Raw genomic sequence first — 25,842 nt, 5'->3', positions numbered from 1 at the left:
AACTTTCCTGAGGAAGTCATTGACAAAATGAGCTTATATCTGGGTGCTCATTGGATGGACCTTTCTTGTCACGTTGTAAAGTTGTGCTTCTTTATAATGCATACAATAGTTTCATGTGACTCTTTAAAAATTTACTAAACGTTGCTAGCCTGTATATTACAGTGTTTGTTTCTTGTATTGCCCGTAATATGAACTGTGTTCCCATGTTGTTGGTTTTGCCCACCTGGACATTGACAGACCTAGTGGTAAGGGCCTTTTACAGGACATTTGAATGTGTGTGCTGTAGGGTGACCCGGTAGTTTTAGTCAGGGCTTTTCTGGTAGAAAAAGCCCAGCAGGAACTCACTTGCATATTAGGCCACACCCCCTGATGTCAGCATTGTTTCACATAGAGCTTTTTTAGTAGAAAAAGCCCAGCAGGAATTCATTTGCATGTTAGGCCGCATCCCTGGTCCCAAATCATTCAGAACTGTGTTTCTGTGTGTTCCTGCTCAAAAAAAGCCCTGGTTTTAGTGCCGCCGGTGAGGCTTGTATGCACTATGCAGCTTTATGCCAGGCCAGGATTCAACAGGCTTCACTGTACCAGAGACACAGCAATGGGGAAGCATTCTCCTCTGCATTTTCTTCCTCCTGTGCACCTGATAATAAGTGTTCCCTCTAAGTCAGGGATGTCAAACCCATTTGTTATGAGGGCCAGATCTGATATAAATGAAACCTTGTTGGGCTGGACCATTTTGGTCCAGACTGTGTGTGTACTTTAGGCTTGCCAATCCCCGGTTCCCAGCGGGGGTTCTTCTGCTTTCCCAGGTTCCTTCCCGCCCCCAGTCAGCTGGCTGGTGGGGGAAGCCCCGTCCCCAAAGCCACCATGTGACTTTCCCCCTCCAGAGGCTCCAGTCTCCACTTGGAAAGGCTTCCTCTTGGGATGGGATGTCTGTGTTACTTGAAAGAAGTTGGCTGCAACTCGTTAGTAGAGAGGCCAATCCCTCACTTCAGAGTCACCAGAAACGGGGGGGGGGGGGAACGTCTGCTGAGCACTTCATTATTCCCTATGTGGAGATCGATTCTCATAGGGTATAATGGGGAATTGATCTGGAGGTTTCGGGGGCTCTGGGGGAGCTTTTTTTTGAGGTAGAGGCACCAAATTTTCATTATAGTATCTAGTGCCTCTCCCCAAAGTACCCCCCAAGTTTCAAAACGATGGGACCAAGGGGTCCAATTCTATAAGCCCCAAAAGAAGGTGCCCCTATCCTTCATTATTTCCTATGGAAGGAAGACATTTTAAAAGGTGTGCTGTACCTTTAAATGTGATGGCCAGAACTCCCTTGGAGTTCAGTTATGCTTGTCACATCCTTGTTCCTGGCTCCACCCCAATGTCTCCTGGATCCATCCCCAAAGTCCCCAGATATTTCTTGAATTGGACTTGGCAACCCTAGTGTACCTATTTAGGTAACAGAGATATAAACTTTGTAAAGGACGCAGACAAACACAACAACTTTTTAAAAAAAATAAAACATGCTTAAATATTAACACTCAATCTTAATTTAAAGGTGTTTTCTTTGTATTTCTTCCATGGGATACAGGGAACTGGGCAAGGGAAGTCCTGGCTCTTTTCTTCCTTCCCCAGGGGGCCAGAAGGAGCCTCAGCAAATAGAAAGAAGAGATTCTTGGCACAGTAGCTCTGCTGTGCGATTGAGAGAGCCTGGCAAAGCAAGCTCTGCGTCCTTCCTCCCCGAGAAAAGAGCCTCAGCCAAGAAAATAGAGGCTTTGCTCTATAGCTCCTGTGTGACTGAGAAAGCCTAGCAAAGCAAGCTGTGGTGTAAAAGGAAACAAGAGAGAAGGAGAAAGAAACAGATGGCCAGTTGCTCGGGGGCCTGAAAGGAGCCCTCTGGGGGCCTGATTCAGTCCCCAGGCTGCATGTTCGACACCCCTGCTCTAAGCTGTGGAGTCTTGTGAGCAAAAATTCTACGTTGTGAATTACTGGCATTAAAGTTGTAGACAAGTGCGCCTTTAAGACCAACACAGCTGTCTACTGGCATTAAAGTTGTGAGCTACTGCATAAATTAGCTTGCTCTGGGGTCATTTTTCCTGAGCTAAGACAAAAAAGGTGTGAGCCAGAGGCTAAAAATCTGTGAGCTAGCTCACACTAACTCAGCTTAGAGGGAACACTGCTGATAATATAACATGTATCAGTGCAGGAAGAAAACTACACCTCGCTCCTTTCTCACCTTTCCTGCTTTCAAGGGCAGGCCTTCCTCCTGAGGAGGACAGCTCCCAGGGGCGGGGTGACCTGCCCATGCTCAAATCCTCGCACTCACTCGCTTGCCCAAGCTGTGGGGGTGGCAGCCTCACGGCTCCTGCCTCTTTGTCAGCGGGTGTCGATTTTCACGGCAGATGGTGTCTCCCTCCCAGAGGGGCTGAGGCCCTACCGGGGCTATTGTGCTGTGCTGCCTGGATCCGTTGGGGCTGACAGAGTTGTGAGCACTGAGGTCAGGCCGTGGCCACTGGAGAAGCCCACATGCCTTCCCAACCTCCCAGGGCTGAGTGCAAGAAGGATCCAGAAGGCACACAAACTGTGTCTCTCTGTGTGAGATGCGTGGCGCAGGGAATGTGTGCGTCTCAGCGAACACTGCCTTGTATCAGCCTTTGAACGGGGACTCTTAGATGCTGAATTGCTCATATTTAATTTCTACGCTAAGCTGTGCTGAGGCTGAAGTCTTATTTCCTGTTCTTATCTGAATATAAGCTGGTGTTGGTGGCTTGACAGGAAACTAATGGCGCCCAGTGGAACACTCAGTGCCGAATCATCTATGATGCTACAGGAAAGGAAAAGCAAAGGTCCCCTGTGCAAGCACCGGTCGTTTCTGACTCTGGGGTGACGTTGCTTTCACAACGTTTTCACGGCAGACTTTTTACGGGGTGGTTTGCCATTGCCTTGCCCAGTCATCTACACTTTTCCCACAACAAGCTGGGTACTCATTTTACCAACCTCGGAAGGATGGAAGGCTGAATCAACCTCGAGCCGGTTACCCGAAAACCCAGCTTCTGCCGAGGATCATACTCAGGTCGTGAGCAGAGCTTAGGACTGCAGTACTGCAGCTTTAACGCTCTGCACCACGGGGCTCTTATGATGCTACAGAGACATGTTAAAAGCAACCAGAGAAAGGTTCCTATATGGATCAGGGGTACTACCACTAAGATTTTGTCAGATCGCTGGTTGCTGCGTATATGCTCACCGTGAGCAAATGAATTGGATGTGATTCACGAACATACATTTTATTGTGTGAACATGGAAATCATGTGGCGAGGGCTCAGACCTGGGTAGTCCAAGCAAGCCGATCCCATCAGATCCCAGAAGCTAAGCAGGGCAGACCATGGCAAATACTTGGATGGGAGGCCTCCAAGGAATACCAGGGCTGGGATGCAGAGGCAGACAATATCAAGTTGCCTCTCTGAAATGTCCATGCCCCAGTAGAGGTCATCAAAGTCAATCCGAGCTTTTTTTTGCAGCGGGAACACCTTTGCATATTAGACCACACCCCACTGATGTAGCCAATCCTCCAAGAGTTTACAGGGCTCTAATTCCAGGACCTACCGTAAGCTCCAGGAGGATTGGCTACATCAGGGGTGTGTGGCCTAATAGGCAAAGGAGTTCCTGCTACAAAAAAAAAGCCCTGAAAAAGTATTCTGCTTCTTCCAAAATCCCCTCTTAAGATTCACTCACTTGTTTCCGCAAGTCCGCCTCCCCCGCCCCCCACCCTCCTAAAGCATCTCTGCTTAAGAACATCTTGCCTGATTACAACTTCCAGGGAGGATTGGTTGACGGGACGAGTTGAAAAGACCGGATTATTCCTGCACAAATTCTCATTAAACCCTCTCCCCCCCCTCGGGGGTCCCTCGTTGAGCACGATTAAACAGAAGCCGTAATCTCATCGGGGGCAGCAAGTTTTTGCAAATAATTTCAAATCTCCCCTCGGTTAGTTGATCTGTTGAGGATTAAGCCGGGAGGCCTCCTGAACTGTGTATTATAATAAAGCAGAGCATGTCTGCTGACTGGGCCATGACAGCTGTCATTTCAGGCAGTCCTGGGTGGATGCTGTGGAGTTGGTGGAGGAGAAGAAGCCCAATCTTATCTTCTCACAAGAATCGTCCTTCTTTTATTCAGAAGAACCTCTCGAGATCTTAGACAAGGGGTGTCAAACATGAGGCCCAGGGGCCAAATTGGGCCCCAAGAGAACTCCTACCAGCTCCCCACCGCCCCGCAAGCAACTGGCTGCCATCTGCTTCCTTCTCCCTCTCTCTTGCTTCCTTCTGCATCACAGCTTGCTTTGCAAAGCTCGCTCAATCACACAGGAACTACAGAGCAAAACTTCTATTTTCTTCATTGACTGAGGCTCCTCTCCTGAGAATGAAGGGAGGGGGGGAGAGATAGCTTGCTTTGCCAGGCTCTCTCAATTGCCCAGCGGAGCTACTGAGCCAAGCCTCTCTTCCTTCTATTGGCTGAGGATCCTTCCCCCCCCAGTCCCCTGGGGAGGGAGGGAAAGAGGAAGAGCTTCCTTTGCCCAGTTATCTGGATTCCATGGGAGAGATACAAAAAAAGCCGCTTTAAGACCAATGAGTTCTAATGTTTTAAACATGTTTTATTTTAAGTTTTTTACAAAAAAATAATTAATTGTGTTTGTCTGTGTCCTTTATAAAGTTTATACCTCTGCTATCTAATTTTGGCCCAGCCTGACATGGCCTGGCCTGACAAAGTTTCATTTATGTCAAATCCAGCCTTCATAACAAATGAGTTTGACATCCCTGTCTTAGACTACTGGCTTCTGGCCATGAATAAAATAAAGCTTTAGTCGATGGATCTACTGGTTTAAGCCTGCAGGCCCATGGGATTGGAATAGTTAGATCTAAGTCCGGTAGCATCTTAGATAGGAACAAGAGTTTCAGGTGTAAGCTTTCAAGAGTCAAAGCTCCCTTACTCAAACACTGGTATGCTCAATAGCTCTTGTTGGTCTAAGTTGTTATGGAAAGAAGTAGAAGATATCCCACCCTATACTCTGCATCTCAGAGTGGTCACAATCTCCTTTACCTCCTCCCCCCACAACAGACACCCTGTGAGGCAGGTGGGGCTGAGAGAGCTCTTACAGCAGCTGCTCTTTCAAGGGCAACTCCTATGAAAGCTATGGCTGACCCAAGGCCATTCCAGCAGCTGCAAGTGGAGGAGTGGGAAATCAAACCTGGTTCTCCCAGATAAAAGTCCACACACCTAACCACTACACCAAACTGTCACCAAAATGGAGATTTGAGGATGGAGCCTGGGGAGTACAAGGACCTCCCTGGGGTATAACTAAGAGAGTCTGGGGATGCGTTGTAATTCCAGGGGATCCCCTGTCCCACCTGGAGGCTGGCATCCTATCAGGCAGGTTACTGGAGATTCAGGGGATACATTCCTGAAGAAATAAATTTGTTTATTAGAAATAGTGTTCTGTGGAAGAAACTTGTGTTGCAGAAAATCAACTGGTGAGGAACCTGTGAGTTCCTTCCCCCTAGTCAGAGTCACTGATTGGAGTTCCCCCTGTTCATAGCAGCAAGCTTCCTGATTGGCTGAGCTGATGTCACCCATGTCTGTGAACCCCTTTGAGGCCTTTGAGAAGCCTGTGCCACTGCTGCCACGCTAAAAAGGAAGCAAAGAAAAAAGAGGTCAAGGTTCTGAAGAGGTGTGAGGGACACACCCTCTGCTCTCTGAGGGGTCTGAAAGTCAATAGGGCTGGCAATGAGATGTGTCAAGGGCTGGTGTCATCACCTCTGTCAAACGGAGTTGCCCTTTGAGGTCAGCACAAAGCACCAACATGGTGGCAAAGATGGCCTCTTTCAAAACAGAGCGAGCCCCTGTCTCCGTCTGCTCACAGGCTCCCAGCCTACAATGAAATCCCTTTTAATTGAATCCATACTTTTACACTTCATTACCTCCCTGATAGATTGGATTAAAATGGAGGCTGCCTCCACCTCAGGGGTCAGTCAGCTGCCTTGAGTCCCGCAAGGAGGCCAGGAATGAGGGGTGAGGACAGAGGCGGATGAACCAGCCACAAGGGGTGGATGTAGGGTTGCCAATCCCCAGGTGGGCACAGGAGATTCCCCAGTTTGGAGGCCCTCCCCCTGCTTCAGGGTCATCAGAAAGCGTGTTTGGGGGGGGGGGAGAAATGTCTGCTTAAGAACATAAGAGAAGCCATGTGGGATCAGGCCAATGGCCCATCCAGTCCAACATTCTGTGTCACACAATAGCCAAAAAACCCAAGTGCCATCAGGAGGTCCCCCAGCAGGGCCAGAACTCTAGAAGCCCTCCCACTGTGCCTCCCAAGCACCAAGAATACAGAGCATCACTGCCCCAGACAGAGAGTTCCAACAATACGCTTTGGCTAATAGCCACTGATGGACCTCTGCTCCATACGCTTATCCAATCCCCTCTTGAAGCTGGCTATGCTTGTAGCTGCCACCACCTCCTGTGGCAGTGAATTCCACATGTTAATCACCCTTTGGGTGAAGAAGGACTTGCTTGTATCAGTTCTAACCCGACTGCTCAGTAATTTCATTGAATGTCCATGAGTTGTGCCATGGAAGCTTGCTGGCTGACCTTGGGCTGGTCATAAACTCTCTCCGCCTAGCCTACCTCTCAGGGTTGTTGTGAGGATCGAAATGGACAACAATCTAAGACGCTTTGGTTCCTTCTGAGCAGAGAGGACTCAGATTGGGCCCCCTCCTGGGTGTTACCTCCAAGGGGGGGTGAATTCCAGGGGTGGGGTGGGGACCTCCCAAAGATAGCTTAGCGGCCAGCTGGGATGCACCCTGCTGCTCTCCTTCGGTACTGGCTCCTTTGTTTGTGCTTGGCACTCCATTATTCCCTGTGGAAACTTTCCCATTGGGTATAATAGGGAACTAATCTGTGGGTATCTGGGGCTCTGGAGGGAATGTTTTTTGAGGTAGAGGCACCAAATTTGCAGCATAGCATCTGGTGTCTCTCTCCAAGTTTCAAAAAGATTGGACTGGGGGTCCAATTTGGTGAGCCCCAAAAGAAGGTGCTGCTCCTATCCTTCATTATTCCAAATGGAGGGAAGGCATTTTAAAAGGGTTGGTCCTTTTAACTGTGATAGCCAGAACTCCCTTCTAGTTTAATTATGCTTGTCACAACCTTGCTCCTGGCTCCACCCCAATGTCTCCTGGCTCCGCCCCCTAAATCCCCAGATATTTCTTGAATTGGACTTGTCTTGGCAACCCTAGGTGGATGGGGTCTGAGCAGTCACATACCTCTCTTCTCATTTTCAACCTGTCTGGTCTCCTTCCTTAGTCACACACAACCAGTACAGCCCCCAGTCCTTTGACAGTAAGCAGAGTTATGTTGAAAGTCAGGTTGTGCATTTTTAAACTACGGTAGAGTTACCAGCTCCTACCTGGCTGCCAGCAGAGGGATCCCTGGTGCTTCCCAGGATCTTCTGCTTCATGTGCAAAGCCACAAGGATGTCACCCAGAAGTGATATCATCATGTCACTGAGATTGGGGGGGGGGGGGGTAGTACTGTAGGTTTAGGGGGGGGTTGCAAAGTTCTGTGGTCTGTAGCCACATTTTATAGGGTTGCCAACACCGATTCAAGAAATATCTGGACGTTGGGGGAGGAGCCAGGAGACTTTGGGGGTGAAGCCAAGTGAGGGAGAAGAATTTAAAGCTGCAGTTCAGCTGTGCATATTTACATACAAGTAAACCCCATCACATTTACACTTTTGCGTGAACAAGGACAGGATCCAGCTAACTGGAGCAAGACCTAGAAATAGGGAATGTGCTTGATTTAAAAAGAAAAATCAGAAATCTTACAGTCCAGCTGAGATAGAAGGGTGGGGGTGGTCTGTCTCTGTTCTCTCCTGCTTTCCTTTCCTTTCTCTTTAAGGAGGCAGCAACAGAAAGGGAGGGGAGGGACAAACTGGAACCATGTGGATTTTCAGTATCCAGGGGCTGGAGTTGCTTTCTAAAGTTAATGCAGATGCAAGACTGTGATCCTCTGTCAGGGCTCTTGCTTTGTTTCAGAAAAGAGATGCTTGCTAAGAAACACACCTCTGCCAGCTGGGCTTGTATCCTTAAGACAGCCTTAAGGATGCTGAACTAACATTTTAGTTCTGTGCCTGAAGTAAAGTGGCCTTGAAATAGTTATTGAAACACCAGCTGTCCTGTTGCACAGATATATTTTCATGCGATTAATGGAGATACAGAATCACTACATGGATTGGAAAGATTGATACCTTCAGGAAGACTATGGACTTTATGGGTTATTTCTCCCATGCGACCAAGGGAACTGGGCAAAGGAAGTTCTGGCTCGCTCCTTCCTTCCCCAGGGGACTTGGTGTGGGGGGGTGTTGCCTCAGCCAGTAGAAGGAAGAGAGGCTTGGCTCAGTAGCTCTGCTGTGCAATTGAGAGAGCCTGGCAAAGCAAGCTATTCCTCCCCCTTCCTCCCCAAGAGAGGAGCCTCAGCCAATGGATAAAATAGAGGTTTTGCTCTGTAGCTCAAGCTTTGCAAAGCAAGCTATTATGCAGAAGGAAGCAAGAGATAGGGAGAAGGAAGCAAAAGACAGCCAGTTGCTTGGGAGTCTGATAGCAGCCCTCCTCGGGGCTGATTCGGCCTCCAGGCCGCATGTTTGACACCCCTGGTTTATGGAATCGAACTGAGTATTCTTTATGTGAATAGTAATTCTATATCAAAGATTTCAGGTTTTCACGGCTGGTAACATCATTAGGGTTTGTAGAATCTTTCGGGCTCAAGTGTTGTGTTCTACTGGAGAAAGTTTTTCTTCCAGGCTGAGAACGAAACGTCTGGAAGAAAAACTTTCTCCAGTAGAACACGGTACTTGAGCCCGAAAGATTCTACAAACCCTAGTAATTCTAGAGTTTGCCTGTTCTTGATATAATAGATATTGTATATATTTTAGTGATCTTGGTCACAGTTACCTTTGGGTTAGTAGTGTTAGTTTCCTGTCTGACCTCTCCTGTTGTATATTGATACCTCTCTAGGTATCAGCAGAAACTCTATGGTTTTGCCTGCCTCTGTATAGCAACCTCTGGCTTTCCTTGGTGGTTTCCCATCTCCATAAAAACCAGGGCTGACCCTGATTAGCTTCTAAGATTTGGATGAGATTGGGTTAGCCTGGCTATCCAGACCAGGGCTAAAATATTTAATTGTGGAAAGCACCATCAAGTTATAGCCAACCTATGGCGACCCCAAAGGGTTTTCAAGGCAAGAGGCGAGCAGAGGTGATTTGCCATGGCCTGACTTTGCATATCACCTCTGGACTTCCTTGGTGGTCTCCCAACCAAGTATTCACCTGGACCAACCTTAGCTTCCAAGATCTGGTGAGATCAGGCTAACTTGAGCACATAACCCTAAAAAAGCTATGGATGTGTTCTTGTGAAGGGGTCTGATGTTACTACATTCAGCATTTTGGGCAGAAGCTTACAGGAGCGGAGCTTTGGAACCTCTATATTTTATTGCGCTCTTTCTTTCTTACCCCCCCCCCTCAAAAAACCCCCTTGCTTCTGGGCTCCATTGTTCAACCTACCTGGGAGAATTGTGCTGAACTCTTTACAAACTTTCTAATACTTTTCCCCACAAAAAAATGGAGAAATAACCAAAACATCTAAAGCAGACAGATGGAAACCTTCCTCATGCCACTGTGGCCACATAGGAGAAAGTCAATTAAAAAGTATGACAGGGGTAAGGCAATGATTTCAAGAAGCATTTCAAGGTAGATGCTGAGCTGATATAATTTAGTATACCTGCGGCTCAGAAGTCAGGGGTGTGTGGCATCTGCAAATGAGTTGTACTAATGAGCTCCAGCACCAATTTTTCTACAAAATGACCCCTGATTAGGATTATACCATACCCTAGACTGGGGGTGGGTGGGTGTCATCACCTTACCCTATGGCAAAGGGCCTAGTCTTTTAAAACTTCCTCTGGTGACTTCTCCTTCAGCCGAGCCCATTCTCTGGGGGAGAGAGAGCTGCAGGGATCCATATGGGATAACTGCCATACATTCTTCTGTTCAAAAGAGCATCGTTGCCTCATTAACCTTTGCTCTGGGTGGCTTTGTTTCAGGCCCAGCTGTCAATGAGCGGCCGACCATGTTTGGGACCTGCTGCTCCTCCTCCTTCCCCACCCGCCTTTTCCTCGGCATACATTGGGGGAGGGGAGCCCTGCACACACGGACTGTTGCACCAAATGGTCCCGCCAGCTCCCCTTTCTCCTGTGGGCTAGCAAGAGACTAAGAAGAGGGGAGCGGGTATCAAAGCCACAGTCTCTGAGCATAGCCCTACAGGAAAGAACTGAGTGTATTTTTTTTTTTAAATGCATTAAGGTATTTCACATTCTGTATGAGAAAGTCCCAGACTCTGGGTCTTGAAAAATGATTCTAAAGGGTTCAGGGTTTTGTTCCTCTGCAAAGGATAAAGTAGCTGTCTTTTCTTTTTAGATAGATCCAGGTGGGCAGCCGTGTTGGTCTGAAGCAATAGATCAGAGTTGGAGTCCAGTAGCAGCTTTAAGATCAACTGAGTTTGATTCAGACTGTGAGCTTATTCAGGATGCATGCATACTTCATCATGAAGTGTACCCAGGGGTTATTTCATAGAAAAAGAGGTGCCGGAGCTCATTAGCACAACTCATTTGCAGATGCCACACACCCCTGACATTGCCGGAAGGTGTACTGAATTATATCAGCTCAGTATCCGCCTTAAAATGCTTCTTGAATTATAATTGTCATAATAATAAAACCTTACTCCCATTGTACGTTTAAAATGACTATCTCCTATGTGGCCACAGTGGCATGATGAAGATTGCCATCTGTCTGCTTTATATGTTTGGGTAATTCCCCATTTTTTTTTTGGGGGGGGGGATATTACGAAGTTTGTCAAATCTTAGAGTTCAGCAAAATTATCACAGGGGGGTTGAAGCAAGTTTTTTTGGGGGTGGGGGGTGGGGGTGGTATAAGAAAGAAAGAGAACAATAAAATTTAGAGCAAGGGTGTCAAACATGTGGTCCAGGGGCTGAATCAGGCCCCCAGAAGGCTTCTATCAGTCCCCTGAGCAACTGGCTGCCATTTCCTTATCCCTGAAACTTGCTTTCTTCTAAATAGCAGTTTGCTTTGCAAGACTTGCTCAATTGCACATGAGCTTCAGAGCAAAACCTCTATTTTCTCCATTGGTTGAGGCTCCTCTGCCCCCCACTTCCTCCTCAAGGGAGGAGCCTCAACCAATGGAAAAAATAGAAATTTTGCTCTGTAGCTCGTGTGCAATTGAGCAAGCCTTGCAAAGCAAGCTGTTATTTAGAAGGAAGCAAGATATAGGGATAAGGAAACAGCAGCCAGTTGCTTGAGGACCTGATAGGAGCCCTCTGGCAGCCTGATTTGGCCTCTGGATCACATGTTTGACACTGCTGAACTAGAGTATTACATAAAATATCCTTATGAACTTTACAGGCACAAGAAGCTGTAATCTGCGTGTTAATGCCCATGAGAAACTTCTTTAAAAGCTCAGACTCAAGAAATATCTGGGGACTTTGGGGATGGAGCCCGGAGCAAAGATGTGACAAGCACAATGGAACCCCAATGGGAGTCCTGGCCATCACATTTAAAGGGACTGCATTTCCTTTAAATGCCTTCCCTCCATTGGAAATAATGAAGGATAGGGGCACCTTCTTTGGGGGCACATAGATTTGGACCCTCTAGCCCAATCTTTTTGAAACTTGGGGAGTGTTTTGAGGAGAGGCACCAGATGCTATGCTGAAGATTTGATGCCTCTACCTTTAAAAAGCCCACCCCAGAGCCCTGATACCCACAGATCGATTCTCCATTATAACCCATGGCGGTGTTTCCCAATGGCAGGGTCGCGACCTGGCACTGGGCAACGCAGGCCTCGATCCCGGGTCGTGAGGCCTCCCACCGACGCCCCCCCCCCAGCATTGCGCCCGCCCTGCACCTCCTCCTCCCTCCCTTCTCCACCCCAGGTCAATTTCAGGCTGTGTAAAGCCCTCCATCTCCCTCCCCCCACCGACCACCTTGTCGGCGGGGAAAACAGCGCACGCCAAGCGCTGACTCATCTCTCAGGCAGGCCAGCGGCAGATCGAAAGGACAGCATCTGAAAATGGCACCATGGCAGCTCCCACTCCCACACTTCTTTTTCATCCAGGAAATGTGGGGGCGGGAACAGCCATAGCGCCCTTTTTGGATGCCATCCTTTCGATCTGCCACTGGCCTGCCTGAGAGATGAATCAGCGCTCGGCGTGCGCCGTTTTCCCTGCCAACGAGATGGTCTGCGGCGGGGAGGGAGATGGAGAGCTTTACACAGCCTGAAATTGACCTGGGGTGGAGAAGGGAGGGAGGAGGGAGGCGTGGGGTGTGTGTGTGCAAACTAGGCATGACTTCCCCCTGGCTTCTGTCTTTCCTGGGGGGTGGGGAGAGAAGCTTGAAATGCCCTGCTTCATGTTTTCCCAGGCTGAGAGCATTTTATATTTTTTGTTTTCTGCTGTGTGATCTTTGTGCTTTTTCTAGATATTTTATTTTAAAAATTGCATTGCAAAAATCCCACTATTCTCCTGCCTTTCCTAAACAAAATATTGCAAGAGTTTTAGGCTTGTTTGTACATCGTTTCCGTCTCCTGGCTCCACCCCCAAAGTCTGGCTCCACCCCCAAATTTTAGTGGGCCAAGAAGGAGAAGTGTAAAAATAACCGGGCCATGGAGGGGGAAACCCTGCCCTATGGGAATCAGTCTCCATAGGGTACAATGGACAGCCTAGCAGACACCCCCCACCCCGCTTTCTGATAACCCTGAAGCAGGGGGAGGGCCTCTACACTGGGGGATCCCCTGCCTCCAGCTAGGGATTCTTTACAATGAGAGTAGTCACACAAGGCCAGTCCCAACAAAATACAAAACAGTCAACTAGGGATTGGCAACCAAGCTGGCTCTCTTCACTGGCTGAAATCCCCCCTAGATCTCCTTTCTCTTGCATCTGGTCCCCCTTGTTTTTCAACCATCTCCAGGGCTGGGCCTGCCAGTAGGCAAACTAGGTGATTGCCTAGGGCGCTGGCCTTCTGGAGGCACTAAATTGGACACCCCATGTGATTTGGTGATGTTCAGTGCAGAGGGGGAGCACCAGAAGTTAGCCTTGCCTAGGGTGCCAGACAGTCTTGGGCTGGCTTTGACCATCTCCCCTTTCATCCCCCACCTCTCACTAAAACACACAGTGCTCCAGCCTACATATGCTTTCATCCTCTTTAGGGGAATATATAACTGGGCTTCCTCATGCACCATGCTACCAGCTGTGGCCAGAGTCCCATCAGGGTGGTTAGAGCCATATCACTTACTAGAAAAGATTAGTATGCATCCCAGAGGCCTCTGGGATTAGTGTCTAATGCAGCCATCTTTACTGAATTCAGGCTTTAACCATCTTCACTTTAATAGTTGGAATTCTTTTGGGATTCAAGGCAGCACCAGCCGCAATTTCTGCAGCTTCGATGACCAGATACCAAGTTTTGCTATTCATGCATCCCAAGGCTTCTGGTTGAGAGGCGTGCGAAGTTCTAGTGAAGAGCAGTGTGTGGTAGCAGCCAGAGTTCTGGAGCAGGTACTGGGAAAGTAAGGTTCACCATCCAGAATAGCTGGGCATCATCTGCCAAGTTGGCCATTAGGTTGGAGCCCCAAATTGGACTGACAGATTTGAAGGGTGGTTCCTGGGGGGTGGCGGGAAACAGGCGCTGAGGGTGGAGGATGCCCCCCATTCACTGGGGGGCTGGCAACACTGCACAGGTCGAATTGGAAAGCAACTTGGAACTGGGGCTTCGCCCTATGATCTTAAAGAGGGGTGGCCAAACAGCAGCTCAGGAGCCACATGTGGCTCTTTCACACATATTATGTGGTTGCCCTGTCAGCTGGCTTGGAGAAGGCATTTCTCTCTTTAAATCACTTCTACAAATCAAGCCAGCCGGCAGCTTGGAGAATGCATTTAAAGTTAAAGTGGTTTTCTTTCCACCTCCCTCTCCCTCTCCTCCCCATCTATTTGCCTTCCTTCCTTCCAGCTCTCAAACATCTGATGTTTATTCTATGAGGCTCTTACATTGAGCAAGTTTGGCCACTCCTGATCTTCACCTTCAGAGAGCGTGAGAAAACCATGAGCTGCAATCTCCAGTTTCCTTTGCTATGGATCACCATCTGCCACAACACCCAAGGTAGTTCTTAAATCCCACTCACACCCACTGCTGCAGCCATAGCATTGCCAGCCTCCAGGTGGGGCCTGGAGATCTCCCGCTTTTACAACTGATCTGCAGCTGGCAGAGATCAACTCCTCTGGAGAAAACGGCTGTTTTGAGGGGTTGACTCTCTGGCATTGGATCCTGCTGAGGCCCCTCCCTCCTCAGACCCCACCCTCTCCCTGACCCACCTCCAAAGTTTCCAGGTATTTTCCAACACAGACCTGGCAACCCTATGCAGCCAGTGGGCGTTTTCGCACAGGGCTTACCCCGGAACGACGTCCCTCTTCACCGCGCAGCGCCTGCATGGATTTCGCACCAACTGCTCCGCAGAACCCGGAAGAGCCGCAAAGTCCCGTGGCTTTTGCGTCGCAAATGTAAACTGGTTTTTGGCGGTTTACATTTGTGATGCAAAAGCCGCGGGACTTTGCGGCTCTTCCAGGTTCTGCAAAGCAGTTGGTGCGAAATCCGCGCAGACGCTGCGCGGTGAAGAGGGACGTCGCTCCGGGGTAAGCCCTGTGCGAAAACGCCCAGTGTCTTTCTTTTCATAGAATAGAATCATAGAGTTGGAAGGGGCCATACAGACCATCAACCCCCTGCTCCATGCAGGATCAGCCTAAAGCAGGGGTGGCCAACGGTAGCGCTCCAGATGTTTTTTGCCTACAACTCCCATCAGCCCCAGCCATTGGCCATGCTGGCTGGGGCTGATGGGAATTGTAGGCAAAAAACATCTGGAGAGTTACTGTTGGCCATCCCTGGCCTAAAGCATCTCTGACAAATAATCATCCAGTCGCGTTTTGAAGACTGCCAATGAAGGGAAGCTCACCACCTTCCTCCTAGGCACCTTTCCTGACAAATATGGACGGTCAGGGCTCTTTTTGAAGCAGGAACTACTTTGCATTTTAGGCCACACACCCCTAATGGAGCCAATCCTCCTGGAGCTTACAGGCATCTTAGTCCAGGACCTACCGTAAGCTCCAGGAGGATTGGCTACATTACAGGTGTGTGGACTAACAGGCAAAGGAGTTCCTGCTACAAAAAAAAAAGCCCTGTGGACGGTTCTTTTGCTGCTTCTGTCCTCAGTGCAGAAAATAAACCTCTTTGCTCAAGAGCTGGGGTTGCACCCTTTGATCCTTTTCCTAACCTTTTACAGATCCTTTGTACATTTTCGTTGGCTAAAAACTGGCGATCCACAGGCGAGGAGAGGCATGGCTCTGCTCTGCCATGTCCTCTTGTTCATCTGCTGGGAGCTCGGGGGGGGGGGGGGGCGGTTTTTGCAGAAATGGAAATTGCCAGTGTGTCAGGGGAGTCGGAGGGAGTCAAGTGCAGCCGTGGTTGTCTCTTTAGCCAACAAATCCCGAGATTGCGACAAAGGCTTGTGCAGCGGCCTGGGAAGAGAGGGAAGGGCAGGGGCCGGCGAGGAGATTGTCAGACATCTGTTGCCATCCGAGGGATGACGTGGGGCTCCCCGAGGCCTGCGGCTGACGGGGGGGGGGGAGCTTTGGATCTCGCAGGGGCAGCCGGAGCCTCATGCCCCACCTGAGTGCAGTGAAGTCAGGGAATTTAAGACCGTCCCGCCAGCCCCTCCCACAAGAGCTTTGGGGGCCCCTTTTCGTTTTGCTCGCTTAATGACTTTGCAAGGGAGCATCTGGGTGAGGGTTGGACGGCGGTCCCTGGGCTGCTCGTCAACGGCAGAAGGGGCTGTTCAGGAGACAATGGTTCACACAAGACAAGTGTCCTCGGGTTGTTCTGCCGGAGAAGCACCTTCTCCTAGTTTGGGGAAGTGTTTGCTTCGCTGGGGCCCTGGCTGGCCTCAGCCCCAGGGGGTCCAACGTGAAGAAGAAATGCCAAGCAAAGAAAAACCAGTGTCGAAGACCTGCCTCACTTCAAGTTGATTAGTGCAGTTTAGGGCTTCAAGCGAGTTGTTTCGAGCAATCGTTTGCAAGTACATTTTGCCACTTCACACAGCAAAATCCAATTGCGAGGAGGAGAGATGAATTTATACCCTGCCCTTCACTACGGCTGCCAAGCCCCCAGTCCGGGCAGGGATTCCCCCGCCTGGGAGGTTCCCAACCCACATCACCCGGAAGTGACATCATCGCGCCAGCGACATCGCGCGGTGACCGCTCTAGGCGGTTCCGGGAAAACTCTATGGTTTGCTCTATGGCTCTAGCCATTTGGGAGGGGAAACTCTATGGTACAATAGGAGAGTTCCTCACCGGGGGCTTAAAGGTACTTGACAACCCTACCCTTCACTCAGAGTCTCAGAGCAGCTTACAATCTCCTTCCCTTCTTCTCCTTACAACGGACACCCTGTGAGGTAGGTGGGGCTGAGAGAGCTCTGAGAGAACTGCTACTGAGAGAACAGCTCTGTGAGAACTTGTGACTGACCCCAGGTCACCCAGCAGTTGAAAGTGGAAGAGGAGTGGGGAATCAAATCCGGTTCTCCTGAGTAGAATCCGCCGTTCTTAATCACTACCCCAAACGGGCTTTCAAGTGCATTGAAAGTGGATTGAAAGTGCATTATTTAGTACGTATGAAAGCACACAGTTTCTCTGAGTCGCTTCCTCTTTAAACCAGAAGTGATGTAGGCACTGTTAGGCCCCGGCTCCCAATTGGCCCAGGGGATGTCATCTGTGGCCTGGCAGCCCAAGTTCTACCTCCTCTCTTTGCTTGCTATGTTGGTTGACTTTTGTATTCAAAGTGGGGCAGCCAGGGCTTTTTTTGTAACTCTATTGGGCCACACACCCCTGATGTAGCCAATCCCCCAAGAGCTTACAGTAGGCAGTACTGACCCTAGGGTGCATGGTGCCCCAGGCAGGCTTCCTGCCCGGCACCCCCTTCCCGGCAGGCTCCCTCCCTCCGCCGTGCCGCACTCCTACTTGCGCCCCCCCCCCCAAGCTTGCCGCAACGAGGCCAGGCCCTACCAGCTTTGAGGCAGCCGCACATTTTTTGAAGCCAGCATGGAAGGAGGCCCCCCCCTCACTCGTTTCCGGAACCAGAAGTCAGGGGGAGAGAAGCCTCCTCCAGCGCTGGCTTCAAAAAACGTGCTGCTGCCTCAAAGCCACTAGGGCCCAGCCTCGTCGCCGCAAGTTTGGGTGGGTGGGGGAAGTGCGGCGGAAGTTTGCCTAGTGGGTGAGCCGGCCCTGACAGTAGACCCTGTAAGAAGAGCCCTGTCAGCTCTTGGAGGACTGGCTCCACCAGGGGTGTGTGGCCTGATATGCAAAGGAGTTCCTGCTTCAAAAAAAGCCCTGGGGGCAGCGCATTCTGCCGCCTCCCTCTCCAACATACATCAACGAGACTGAGCCTCAGCCAGAGATTCACAGAACCGCACCTCAATGTGAAGGCACAACACATTTTCTCCTATCCGTAAGGGCTGCTTGCTGCAAACTTTCTGCAACACACATTTACCCGGTGAGGATTTCACGTTTGACAGGTGCAATCATTCATGAGCCGGGTCATGGATCCCCTCATGCAGTGACGCAGGTCATACTGACAAAACTCCAGCAACAGAGAGAAGAATCGCCTCACCTGATATTTTGATCCAAGAACCCCTCGTTTCCTAGCAGCAGCAGCACAGGAGAACATTCATACCAAAGCAGAGCACATGGGATTGTGTTGGTTTAGGATGTCTATGGGTGTTTTACACTGGCAGTTTGTGACTCTCTATCACCGCACTGGAAACTCACCTTTTACATTACCTAATGTTCTCACAATCTACATTTGTTTCGATGAGATGCGTTTTGGAGCTGCTGCTGCAACGTTTTTCTCCACGTTAGTTTCGATCTGGTCTTTTCTCTGCAGGTGTTTCAAACTTGTATTGTAGAAGTTTTCATGCGTTTTAAAAGACTCCTCCCAAAGCCACAAGGTGCAGTAATTTGCATGAGAACTGACAGCACTTGAAATTTTTACATCTCATTGCTTGCCTCATCTAATAATTTAAATTTGTATTGTTTTTGCAGTGTTGACATGACAAGCAATCGTATACATTTAACTAAGCACTGGTATTCCGGCTGCCCTCTGATCAGTTTGCCCTCTTCCAAACTGAAACGCTTAAATGTAAAAGAAAATAATTAAAGTGGAACAGTGGCAGGCGATTTGAAGACTCTAAAACTCTGGATCAAACTGAATGTAAAAACACCCTATGTGCTTTTTTTTTTGCCATTTTTAGCTTTCCACTTTTCAAAGATATGCTTGGTGCTCTTGGGAAAGACACTGGGTTTTATACATAGCAAGTTTTTAAAGATTTATGTTCAACAGCAGGGTTCCCCAACCCCTGGGCCGTGGACAGGTCTCGGTCCGTGGCCTGTTAGTAACCGGGCCATGAGTTGTATAATTATTTCATTATATATTACAATGTAATAATAATAATATGACAACACTGGATTTATATCCTGCTCTCCACTCCGAATCTCAGAGTATCAGAGCAGCTTACAATCTCCTTTATCTTTCTCCCCCACAACAGATACTCTGTGAGGTAGGTTGGGCTGAGAAAGCTCTCACAGAAAGCTCTCACAGAAGACAACTCTGTGAGAGAGCTATGGCTGACCCAAGGCCATTCCAGCAGCTGCAAGTGGACAAGCAGGGAATCAAACACAGTTCTCCCAGATAAGAGTCTGCACACTTAACCACTACACCAAACTAATGGAAATAAAGTGCACAATTGTATCATCCCAAAACCACCCCACCCCCCAACCCTGGTCCATGGAAAAAATTATCTTCCACAAAACCGGTCCCTGGTGCCAAAAAGGTTGGGGACCGCTGCTTTACAGGAATGGATTTAATATTTAAATTATTCAGCTTTACAAATTTCTGGAGCATAGTAGCTAGGAGACTGACCTATAGATCAGGATGTGCCTAATGTGAATGTTGATTCTGCCATGGCTAAAAATGGCTGTCAGTTTTCACCTGAAGTGATGTCAATTCTCTCTAAGAATCACCAAAACCCACTGTTTCTGGCAATTCCTACAGAGGTGCTGCAAATCACATCCCTTTGAGAGCCGGTTTGGTGTAGTGGTTAAGTGTGTGGACTCTTATCTGGGAGAACCAGGTTTGATTCCCCACTCCTCCACTTGCAGCTGCTGGAATGGCCTTGGGTCAGCCATAGCTCTGGTAAAAGTTGTCCTTGAAAGGGCAGCTGCTGTGAGAGCTCTCTCAGCGCCACCCACCTCACAGGGTGTCTGTTGTGGGGGAGGAAGGAAAAAGGAGATTGTGAGCTGCTTTAAGCCATACTGGACGTGATATGCATCTTATAGATGCGCGCCACATCATGGGATGGGGAAGGGAAGGAGGGGGCCAGCAGGTGCCGTGCCTCGGTGCAGCGCCCTGGGGGCGGTGTGATGGAGCACGGTGCTGCGCTGCAAGGGGGCTGCCTGGGGTGCCACACGCGGTTGGGCCAGCACTGATCACACCATAGCCAATGGCCACCCCTGCCCATGTCCCCACCACACCCAGGAAGTGACATCACAAGTGTTGCCAATGGCCACCCCTGCCCATGTCCCCACCCCACCCGGTCTCATACTGGTTTCCAGGACAGACACAGCAACTCTAGATGCATGCCATGTGGCGACAAGCAACGGGGCTCTTATGGCTGTGGTACCCTTCCTACGGAACTCCTGCCCAAGGGAGCCATACCGTGGGTCTTTCCAGCAGCTGGTACAAATAATTCCACCTCAACAAGTTTTCTCATTGTCCAGAAACTGGTGGTGGTACTAACTTTGCTGTCATTCTGACTTTTATTAGGCTTTTATCTGACCCTACAGTAGAGTTTCCAGGCCAATGCTGGCAACCAGTGGGAGAATGGGGATGGAGAAATGGTGGGAGGGTGGTATCACAAGCATGATGATGTCACTTCTAGGTACAATCTGGGAGTGATGATGAATCTCAGTGGTTTTACCATAAAGTTTCTGGAGATTCCTAGAGCTACCACCATTGTTTGGGAGGGAAGGTGGATCAGTGGACGAACATCTGCTTGGTAAACAGAAGGTCCCAGGTTCAATCCCCGGCATCTCCAACCAAAAAGGGTCCAGGCAAGTAAGCGTGAAAGACCTCAGCTTGAGACCCTGGAGAGCCGCTGCCAGTCTGAGTAGACAATACTGACTTTGATGGACTCAGGGTCTGATTCAGTATAAGGCAGCTTTGTATGTTTCCTACTTTGTTCCTAGAAGTGATGTCATCGTGCCTGTGAGTTTTTAACTTAACCACCACCACCACCAAGAGGGGCAAACTTCTCTGCCCTTCCTGGCCCATTGCTCTCACATCCATCCACGCCCGTGGAGGTGCTGTTGGCCACTAGGGAAGCCCACAGAAGCCACAGCTGAAAAGCAGCTGCAGAGTAGCACAGGGCAAACAAAACTCTACACTGCTCCGGCCCTGCGAAGCCAGGCATGGGCTTCAACGAACACGTGCATTTCTATAAATCAAGCCGTAGCATCCTCTCTCTTTTTTGTGTTGTTTTGTGCATGGGTGTGCGTGCTCCCCCTCGCTCAGCGAAGTGTTTGGGTGTCACCTGTGACCCCCTGGCAGATGGTGGAGGGAGGCCTGCCCCATTGCTCAGAAACTGTTGCAGCTGAGCCATCTGTCGGGCTCCTCCTGTCTCCCAGCTCCCCCAGCGGCTCTGGCTCCGAGCGGAGCGTTCAGCTCGGCTCCTATTCAAGCTGTGTCCCCACCCTGGGACCCAGGGCTGCTGCTGCGGTTTGCTCCTGCTTCTCTCTTTCTGTGCGTCTGTCTTGACGGGAGGAGGGATGGGAGCTGAAAGAGAGATGCCTGCAGCTGGGGGGGGGGCTGGTAGAAGAATTGGCCACCCTTAGAAAGCCCCGCAATGTCATAACAGAGCCCCGGGGCAGGACCAGCCTCTTGGGTTTTGTGTAAAGGGAGATACAGGCCTCAAGACAACAGTTTCAAAATGGAGCAGGTGGGGGGGGGACACTTCTTGGGGTTTTTTTGGAGGGGGGTGTTGATAAGTTTTGCCACTTTCTTATGTGCATTCCTCTGAAGTTTGGAAAAAGGCACACTTTTTTGTTAGCTGAGTAGTGCCCTGTTTTGTTTTTCTGTGTCATGATTTTTGATTTATTTATTTTTTTAAATGATGGCTCAAAAGCTGGAACTGCCTAGGGTGGCCAGTTCTGGGTTGGGAAAGACCTGGAGATGGGGGGCGGGGGAGGAAATCTGGGGAGGGCAGGGTTTGAAAGGGGGAGGGCCCTCAGCAGGGTAGAATTGCCCCATGGTGCTGAGTGGTAAAGCTCAGTACTGCAGTCCTAAGCTCTGCTCACAACCTGAGTTCGATCCCCGGCAGAAGCTGGGTTTTCAGGCAGCCGGGTTTTCAGGTAGCCGGCTTGAGGTTGACTCAGCCTTCCAGCCTTCCGAGGTTGGTAAAATCAACCAGTTTGCTGGGGGGAAAGTGTAGATGACTGGGGAAGGCAATGGCAAACCATCCCGTAAGAAGTCTGCCGTGAAAACATTGTGAAAGCAACGTCACCCCAGAGTCAGAAATGACTGGTGCTTGCACAGGGGACCTTTCCTTTTTTTTTTTTCCACCCTCCACAGCAGCCATTGTCTCCAAAGGAATTGATTATCCAGAAAACATTTGTAATAGCAGGCCTCACCTGGAGGTTGAAAACCCTAGTCTTGGCCAGATCTCTTAGAAAGTGATGTGTTAGTCCCCTGGCGAGTGTGAGAGTGCCCTTTCCCCAGTGCCATGTTTGTTGCCACTGCAGGACAGTGACGGGCAAGGGGGATGTAGAACTGGCTGTCAGGCAGACGGTGTGATGTCACTTCCGGGGGTGGGGGGGAATGGAAGTGATAAATGGCACTCTTGCAGAGCTCCGCCTTCCCATTTCCTGCTGGTTGCTAATGTCCCGGGAACCCTACATGTCAAGTCCAAGACATAAAAAGTCTGAGATAGATATTACACTGGAAAGGAATCGGAAGAGAGCTACATGGATCAAGAAGCATCTCTGCTTCTATCTATAGTGGCCAAACTGTGGCTTGGGAGCCACATCTGGCTCTTTCACACATATTGTGTGGCTCTTGAAGCCCCCACTGCCCGGCTTGGAGAAGTCATCTGTCTCTTTAATTCACTTCTCCAAGCCCAGCCAGCAGCTTAGAGAATGCATTTAAAGTTAAAGTTGCTTTCTTTTCATCTCTCTCCCCTTTCCCTCTACCTCAGTCTGTTTGATTGCCTTCCTTCCTTCCTTCCTTCCTTCCTTCCTTCCTTCCTTCCTTCCTTCCTTCCTTCCTTCCTTCCTTCCTTCCTTCCTTCCTTCCTTCCTTCCTTCCAGCTCTCAAACATCTGACATTCATGTCTTGCAGCTCTCTCAAATATCTGACATTTATGTGGCTCTTGCATTTTGTAAGTCTGGCCACCCTTGATCTATGCTGTATTTGTAATCTGTTCATAGCAGGGCTGCCAGTTTGGGTTGGAAAACTCCTGGAAAGTTTTTTTTTTGGGGGGGGGGGCGGAGTGGAGCCTGACAAGGGCGAGGTTTGGAGAGGGAAGGGACCTCAGCAGTGTATAATGCCTTTGTGTCCTTTCTTCAAAGGAGCTGTTGTTGTTTTTTTCCCAGAGAAACTGATTGTAGTTTTCTGCATATCAGTTGTAATTTTGGGCTCTCCAGGTCCCACCTGGAGGTTGGTATCCCCAGTTCATAGAGTGGAAACCACATCCCCATTTTGTATATTGCTGCATATTTTCAGCACTCATGGAGGACAGTTTCATAGAATCATAGAGTTGGAAGGGACCTCTAGGGTCATCTAGCCGAACCCCCTACACAATGCAGGAAACTCACAAATACCTCCCCCTAAATTCACAGGATCTTCATTGCTGTCAGATGGCCATCTAGCCTCCGTTTGAAAACCTCCAAAGAAGGAGAGCCCACCACCTCCCGAGGAAGCCTGTTCCACTGAGGAATCGCTCTAACGGTCCGGAAGTTCTTCATAATGTTGAGCCGGAAACTCTTTTGATTTAATTTCAACCCATTGGTTCTGGTCCTACCTTCTGGGGCCACAGAAAACAATTCCACACCATCCTCTATATGACAGCCCTTCAAGTACTTGAAGATGGTGATCCTATCACCTCTCAGCCACCTCCTCTCCAGGCTTTAATGCTGGCATTAAAGATCTCAAGTGGCTTTATGGCCATTCTGCAGCTCTGGGAGTCAGCAAGATCTACCCTCTTTCTGTGAATGACCAGCGCTGTTCTACTCTAAAGGACACAGGAGGAGCGGACCGCAGTCAATGTTTGGATGGAAGACTACCAAGGAAAACCAGGGACCTCCTGAGGCAGAGAAAGGCAGTGGCAAACTACTAGGGTTGCCAGGTCCAATTTAAGAAACAGCTGGGGGCTTTGGGGGTGGAGCCAGAAGCAAGGTTGTGACAAGCATAATTGAACTCCAAAGGGAGTTCTGGCCATCACATTTAAAGGGACCGCACACCTTTAAAATGCCTTCCCTCCATTGGGAATAATGAAGGATAGGGGCACCTTCATTTGGAGCTCATAGAATTGGACCCCCTTAGTCCAATTGTTTTGAAACTTGGAGGGTGTTTTGAAGAGAAGCATTGGATGCAAATTTGGTGCCTCTGCCTCAAAAAAATCAGCCCCCACCACTGAGCCCCAGATACCCTTGGATCAATTCTCCATTGCACCATATGAAAATGGGTCTCCATGGGGAATAATGGAGTTCCCAGCAGACATTTCCCTCCCCTGCTTTCTGATGACCCTGAAGTGCAGGGGAAGGCATCCTAACTGGGGGATCCCCTGCCCCCACCTGGAAATTGGCAACCCTACAAACCACCCTGAACATTTAACTTGAAAACTCCAGGGGATTGCCATAAGTAAGCTGTGATTTGATGACCAAAAAGGGGAGGGGAAGGAGGACTATGTCATTTGATTTATTTTCATCTGATGCTTGTATTGAACCCAGGTGATACAAAGGAGAGCAACAGCTCTCCTTTCCCCTGGGGCTTATGGTGGTGGTGACCCTTAGCAGCCCCACTCACGGCAATTGCCCCCACAATCATCAGGAGAGCAGAGAATAAGGGTAGCAAAGTAGAGGTGAAGCTATGGGGAAAAGAAGGGGAAATCTCCATCTTTCTGCCTTTCCCTTTTCATCAGCTTTGAGGGCTTTCAGCAAACAAGAAGCCGCATCCCATGCAGGCAGAGCAAATGTGGTGGGCACAGGTGTACCCTGAGCGCCCCCATGTGGCTGCTCATCTTCCTGCAGCTACATCAGAGAGAACCCTGCTGTAGAGGCGAGATAAATTTGTTCCCCCAGCTTCTCCTCCACAAGATGTTAAATATTCTTTACGTGTTCTTCAAGTACTTGATTGTCCTTAAACGTCTGAGATCTATATTCGGGCAAGCTGTGATGATTGCCGTCAGCATTCGGTATTTGCTTTGGGTGTCCGGCGCTCAGTGTTTGGCGGATGTTTGTTGGAAGATGGTCAATGGAATTAGACAGTTCACATGTCGCAGTGTTTATAATGGATAGTTAGCCAGCAATGGCAGAGGATTTCAGCTGTGAGTGGCTTCTGAGATTTCCTTCCTGATGCCTGCCCAGATCAAATCAACCTAGAGAAGCAGCCGACCAGTCTCCTTCACTCCAATAAGCATTCGCTCAACTCTTCCATGGGAGGAATGATCAGTTCCACCACAGGCAGAGCCTTGGGTATAGCCTGTGACGTTCCGGATTTGCTTCAAGGTGCTGGTTATAACCTTTAAAGCCCTATATGGTCTGGAACCTGTCTACCTTTGGGACCGTTTTTCCCCCATACGTACCCCAGAGAGCACTACGTTCAGGGTCTCAAAATCTTCTTAAGATCCCTGGACCGAAAGAAGCTCGATTATCCACCACCAGAGCCAGAACGTTCTCGGTAATAGCCCCCACTTTGTGGAATGCACTCCCCGAAAACATCAGGGCCCTGCGGGACCTGCCACAATTTCACAGGGCCTGTAAAACTGAATTATTCAAACTTGCCTTCAACAGTCAGGGGGAGGTGGCTATTACCTTACAGCACCAACAATCTCACTGAATTAATATAATGGAATTCAAAAACGTGTCATCGGAGTTTTAGTGACTGTTTTATTATATATTTTGTTTTTAATATTCTATGTTTGTTCATTGTTAATGTTTTTAAACTGTTGTTAGCCACCCTGAGCCCATCAGGGAAGGGCAGGATATAAATTTCAGGGGAGGGACAGCGGCTCAGTGGCAGAGCATCTGCTTGGGAAGCAGAAGGTCCCAGGTTCAATCCCCGGCATCTCCAAAAAAGGGTCCAGGCAAATAGGTGTGAAAAACCTCAACTTGAGACCCTGGAGAACTGCTGCCAATCTGAGAAGACAATACTGACTTTGATGGACCCAGGAGGGTCTGATTCAGTAGAAGGCAGCTTCATATGTTCATATATGTTCATATGTAAATTTGATAAATAAATAAAAATAAATAAATTAGGCAAACTAGGTAATTACCTAGGCCAGGGGTGGCCAACGGTAGTTCTCCAGATGTTTTTTTGCCTACAACTCCCATCAGCCCCAGCCAGCATGGCCAATGGCTGGGGCTGATGGGAGTTGTAGGCAAAAA

The 25,842-nt window shown here is 49.3% G+C and overlaps 1 protein-coding gene across 1 annotated transcript in view; it reads left to right on the top strand.

The window, feature by feature from the left end:
- SLC48A1 (solute carrier family 48 member 1) overlaps nt 1-25,842 on the top strand; it is a 456,994-nt gene that overhangs the window by 129,030 nt on the left and 302,122 nt on the right. The window lies entirely within an intron of this gene.

This window comes from Heteronotia binoei, chromosome 13 (assembly GCF_032191835.1).
Source record: "Heteronotia binoei isolate CCM8104 ecotype False Entrance Well chromosome 13, APGP_CSIRO_Hbin_v1, whole genome shotgun sequence".
In the NCBI taxonomy this organism is placed as follows: Eukaryota; Metazoa; Chordata; class Lepidosauria; order Squamata; family Gekkonidae; genus Heteronotia; species Heteronotia binoei.
Note: the sequence above shows the minus strand (reverse complement) of the source record. Positions and strands in the feature narration are given on the sequence as shown.